Genomic DNA, 6,307 nt, shown 5'->3' with positions numbered 1-6,307 from the left:
GTCAACAAAGTAAATTAAAGTGCTTCCTAATTTTGCAAATAAAAAAAATGCTAACAATGACTCTCAGTCAATAAATGTAAACAATGCACATTTTTTGCATAAGAGTATACAAATTGCCTGTATAATATTGTGTTAATCTGGCCCCAAACAATCTGACCATATAACGGTACATCACAAAATATCAACAAACATATCCTGGACAAAGTAGCTGCGAAGATGAAAACTAAATTATGTCCATCACCGACATGTTTGCATCAAGTACATTTTCAAATTCCTCTGCCAACTCAGGATATTGGTCTCCTTGTAAATGGACTCTCTGGCTCGAAAAAACGCACGTAGATCTTCTGAGCCACTAAAAAATCAGCCCCTTTGGAATAAAAGCAAAAATAAGATGTTAGTTCCACATCACATACTACCCCCCCACTATATGACACAAACTCCATGTCCTCACTCGCATGCCCTGTATTTGTTGGCTTTTATAGTTGTGTATGCATAAATAGACTATGTATGACCTACACTAAAACATTTTTTAAAGGACATGCATCATGCTATTTTAAAGCTTTTAGTCAACTTCCATATAGTAAGCAAACATGGTAATTTTGGTAATAGAGGGGACTCATTAAAGTGTACTTTTCTAACCCACATGGTTGGTGAGTTCATTAATTAAATCTAAAAATAAAATAAAAAATACAGGTAAAACATAATTTTCAAGGGAAACAAGCCAATCGAAGTAAGACGCTTGATTTCACTGCATTACTGGAAAGTCACTTTCCTAATCTGTAATCCACCTTTCCTAATTTCAGTTAGAATATGTCATGGGGTCAAGGAGAGAAGAAAATGTGCTTTCTTTTGGATCATAGGAAAGGACAATACTGTACAGTACTTTTTGACTCACTGATCTACGCAGTAAATAGATAAGTGGATGCAGTAGCTTCTTTGGCCAGTAGATGCCATATGTCCATTGCACCTGGCATATGCCTTGAGGAATGAGGCATTTTCAGAATTTTTTTGGAGAATTAAAGCATACAAATCAATGCAATAGTTGTTCAGTTATTTTTTATATAAGCATATTGCTGCCACACCAGGAAGAAAAAAAATCAACTTTACCTTACAACAATACATGTTTCACCAGAAGTGGAGAATTAGTGCAGATCATTATAAGTATTTAAACACCCTGTGATTTTGGAGGGGTCTGAAATTTTCCTCATAGGTGCATGTCTATTGTGAGAGACACAATCTAAAATAAAAACTCTGATTTTTAAAGAATTTATTTGTACATTAGAACAGGAAATAAGTATTTGAATGTGTGCCAATCATATTGCATTCTTTAAAAATCATGCAATATGATTTCCTGAGTTTTTATTTTAGATTGTGTCTCTCACAATAGACATGCACCTATGAGGAAAATTTCAGACCCCTCCATAATTTCTAAGTGGGTGGACTAGCAAAATCGCAGGGTGTTCAAATACTTATTTTCCTCACTGTATATAGGTGAGAGTATGGGTGCACCTATAAGCTGGTAGGCAGACAATTGCAGGGCACAAATAGACAACCTTTTACACTTCACAGTGATGGACAATTTAGACTGTTTAATTCACCTGTTGTAAATAAAAGTGCTACCTAAGTGCAGTCCTTTTACCGTTCATGTTTCTGGAATGTGGGAGAAAACATAGTACCCGGAGAAAACCTACGCAGACACAGGAAGGCCGAAGCCCAAATTTGAACCCACAACCACTGCACTGTTAGGCAGACGTGGTAACCAGTCAGTGACTGTGACGCCTTGATTAAAATTATTTGTCATTTAAAAAGAAGGCACATTCTTTGTACCAGGGCTTGACTGTCAAAAAAATAAATAACTAAAAGCCCTAGCATTTTGACTTAAGCCCACCAGCCGGCCCGTCTCCTGACCACACCTGGCTACCACGTAGCTATGCCGCTGTTGTTGCTTGGTTCAGTTTGCTGTCTATATTGTGAATGGATTCCTTTAAATGATGGGATAGTCTTTTAGGATAACATAGAGAAAAATATTAATTAAATAGCATCGCATTGGCCCCAAGAGATACTTTCCTACCAGGCATAGGACCTGTATGGCAGATGGCCAGTCCAGCCCTACATGCAAAAAGCTCCCCCAGTACTTGACCTGAAATGCTTTATTTTGTTATGCTGAATTATGAAGTCACTCGTATTATCATTATATCACATAATTATGTGAGCATTATCACGGTATTCAAACATGCTAAGTTTTCTTTTTTTTTAGGTATGGCATTAATATGCTTCCATAATTTTGCACACACAAAATCCAGTTAAAATACTAACTTAAAATATTTTTTTTGTAATTACAATGAACAATAAGTGTACTGTATTAAATATATTTCATAAATACAAATTACAATAAATTGAAAAGATACCGGTGCAGAATCGAAAAAACTTCTTCAGTCGTCGTTCATTGCAGCTCCTGATGAATTTTTTCAGGATTTCAAAACTCTGCATTTCCCTCATGTTGAGGCTCTCATGCTGTAACATGGTGGTTACCCTTCTTGGTGTCGGGTTAAGGGCAGCATATAGGCTCTCATGCTGTAACATGGTGGTTACCCTTCTTGGTGTCGGGTTAAGGGCAGCATATACCTCATCCAAGCCTCCCAGTGGTAATTTCAGTTCCTTTCAGTACACTGGACCAGCACTCTGCTATATATGCAGGATCTTGAACTAGTTATTTATGTGCCACCTCAATTAAAGTTTTATTCACATTTGCCTTATTGACAACGACTTTAACTTCATGAGTGTCAAGAAAATCAACCCACTCCTCAGATCCAGCAAAAGGCAGAAAATCATCTATTGCTTGTTCAGCCACTTCTTTTTTTTCAGAGGGAATTGTGTGTAAAACTGCCGAAAGCAGGTCAGTTTCAACCACTTCATCACCTAGACAATGCAAAATAAAGGGCTTGGCCAATGCTATGTGAAAATATTGAACCATGTTGTATCCCAGGACCATGACTTTAGCGATGTTAACCCATTCATCTTTCATGTCGTGTCGGGTCATTGGTATCTTCATTGTGCCTCCATGGGTGTATCTACCGAAGAATGTCTCCCAGTCCTCACTTAGCGCGTCATGTAGCACACCACCATTATCTTCTCCTTTTTCCATGGAACCATTGGGTTGGAACATTTCGACCTCCACCAGCATCTCCTCAGGAGTTACAGTGCTATTTTGAAAGGCTGTATTTAAGTCATTGAAAACATTTCCGCTGTGCAGCTTAAGTTTTGCTTTAAGTGGATGAGATTCTTGAACTGGAGCTGGATTTTCCACAAACAGCTCCATGGGGATGGTGTCATCGAGAGCATCATCGACATCATAAGAGGCGAAATCAGCAAATGTATGTCTGAAGACAATTTCCTCATCAGCAATGATAACTTCATCAGCAATATCAGCTTGTAAGAGTCCACCTACTGCTCACACAATTTCACTTTCCAAGGGATGTAGCACATTGGCTGTTTTCTCCAATGCAGGCAAACTCGAAGAGGTATCATGTGTTTCATCAAGCACTTCTCCAGGGGCATCAGCACAGACCATTTTTCATGACAAATAAAGCCATAATGATTTCACCTTTCTCTTTTTATACTGCTCATTTAATGTGGTTTGTGGTGAAATGATCTCTTCAGTGAAGTCTCGTATAGAAAATTGAAAATCGCTTTCCAAACCTAGTTTTAAATTACCATCAGGAAAAAAGAGGGCTTTGCCTGTTTCCATCAGTTGTGCCATTGTTGCATTCTTCAAAGCCTTCAAATGCCTTGTGCCTCCCCCTCTTCATCAGTTACAGGATGAATATTCTGCTTATTATTTATTGTTTTATATAAATGTATACATTTAAAGTTAAGCAGGATTTTTTTCTGTTTGAGAGATATTTATTTTGATAAGTTAATTTTGTTTGTATAAAAGTACATTTCTGGATAATAAGTTTTTCATGTGTTCGTATCATTAAAAAATATGCATCCTATTCAACTCAGGTTTAAATAGTCAATTGCTTCACCTACAAAAAAAAAGTTAAGCCAGCAAGCTTGAAGGCAATCAGGACGGCTGTCCTTGTTGATGAGGTGTCCTTTATTTATTTTTCAGGCAGTTGGCAACCGTAGGCGACCTAGGCAAAATTGCATGGCGATTGAGTGAAGATACCATTCACTAAAAAATTTAAAGCCCCTTTGCTTGCTTTGAAGAGAAATATCAGCATCCTGAAAATACCTGACAGAGAAATCACGAGGAAAATCTGACAACTTTGCCATCACTGTGGATGCATCTTGACCGGTAAATATGTGGGCTCGGTGGGGGCGTGCCACGGTAAGGTCAATTCCTTGCTGTCCTCCTCTTCTGGAAGCCAAATATTCTTCAAAACTTGTGAGAATGGCGCGCAGCGACTTGTCAAGTGGAATTTTCCTCGCCATCAAACTACTCAGCTTGCTCGTGGGAAAATGTGCTAACCAGAGTCTGAGATTTTTTTTTTCCTCCCCTGAAATGCCCTACAACCAATCGGGCCCAACAAACTCAAACATCCAGCCAATAGATTCAAACAATAACAATAACATGCTTTTTTTTTTTTTTTGCGGGCACAGCTTCGTGTACATGCAGACACAGACAGACATGCATTCATGCATGGAAATAAGCGAAAATAGATGATTTTGCAGAAAGGAAAAAAAAACTAGCAGCAATGCAATGGTGTGTGTGCGGCGCTAATGATGCACACGAATAAGACTCGATTTTTCAAAAATAAATCAGCCAGCAATGGAATGCGAACGTGTGCGTGGTCACGCATGCACATGGTCTCTCTCTCTCTCACACACACAAACACAAATATATTCGCATCTGCACGAACACCTCTGGGGTCCATTTCACAAAGCAGGTTCAACAAACTCTGAGACTAACCCTGAACTGTGAGTTGACCTACCCTGAGATAGGAAACTCTCAATTTTTGGTTCCAGGACAGCTGATTTGAGTTAGTTTGATCAACGCAGAGTAGTTTCACCTGGAGTTAAGCGCGTGAACCACCACTCTAAAAAGGCTGCTACTATTCTTGACAGCAACTTGAAATATAAAAACATTGGTCAAAATGGTAAGAAAAAATACAGAGCGCACTACACAATATATGTTGGGATGCGAGCGAATGACTACGGCTGGTAATGTTGCAAATGTAAAGACGGATTAAGTTGTGTATGTAGATGATGGACTGTGACGTGAAAAGGTACTGTTCAAAAAGATAACTGTCTGGAAATGCCAGAAAATCTATGCGCGGCCTGATAACCATCTCACAAAGAATATTTAATTCCCTGCGAAGTAATGCTGCATGCACTCTGAAAAGAGAATTGTTGAACCAATTTAAGATTACAAATTGAATTGTTGACCAACTTAATAAAATTGCTTCAATTGGTAACACACAATTGAATTACATTAATCCAAAGTGAATATATTAAGTTTAATGAATTATGAGATAATTAAATGTAATATATTTATGTGAATTAAGTTCAAATGAATCCAAAGTAAATATACTAAGTTTAATGAACTCATAATTCATTAAACTTAATATATTCACTTTGATTAATTAAATTAAATCGTGTGTTACCAATAGATAGTTCCCACGAAGACAGCCGGTGGGCATGTCCAGCTTCCTTTCACCATATTGTTTGGAATGTCATGGTTCGAAGCCTAGAAAAAAGTATGAAACAACGCTTATAAAAGGGCTAAATTGACAGAAATGAGCACGCAAAAGTCCACGTTGTACCGGGAAAGCTTACTGGCAAAGAAACGCCAGCGGTATGATACAAAAATTGGACTGATTTCCTGGAGAGATCCCTATAGAAGAAAGATCTGGTGAACAGTGTTTAACGCCAGCCACCGGTCACGTACATGGACACTGTGAACTACCTTATAAATGTGAAGAGTCTGTATACCTTTGAACAACTAAAGGCTTATAAAACAATGGAGGCAATTAACCAGCTGTGTTGTGGATGGGTGCGCAAAGTGCAAAACATGACTGTGACCTCCATGTTGGTGATGGCAAAGGTATGTCGTAGCTAGCTGATCTTATATGCACTTATGAAAATAAAATACCCTGGCATAATGTTTTTGCATGTGTGCGCGCGCTATTTTAGAGAGGATTTGTATGATAACAGAAATGCCCTTTTTTCACTCATGCTAAGTGGTTGTGGGAAGCCATGTAACAGGGGGAGGGGACTGTTGTACTGTTTACTACAGTGGGGTTTAATATGCAGACGCTAGACTGGACAGGAACGGACTAAGACAATGTGCACAATGTAAACA

The 6,307-nt window shown here is 38.4% G+C and overlaps 1 pseudogene; it reads right to left on the bottom strand.

The window, feature by feature from the left end:
• Positions 1-223: 223 nt before the first annotated feature.
• Positions 224-3,319, bottom strand: LOC147174449 (uncharacterized; annotated as a pseudogene).
• Between the last annotated feature and the right edge of the window lie 2,988 nt (positions 3,320-6,307).

This window comes from Leptonotus elevatus, chromosome 5 (genome assembly GCF_054856555.1).
Source record: "Leptonotus elevatus isolate MCC_2025b chromosome 5, RoL_Lele_1.0, whole genome shotgun sequence".
NCBI classification, from domain to species: domain Eukaryota; kingdom Metazoa; phylum Chordata; class Actinopteri; order Syngnathiformes; family Syngnathidae; genus Leptonotus; species Leptonotus elevatus.
The sequence above is the reverse complement of the archived record's forward strand: the minus strand, read 5'-3'. Positions and strand labels throughout refer to the sequence as shown.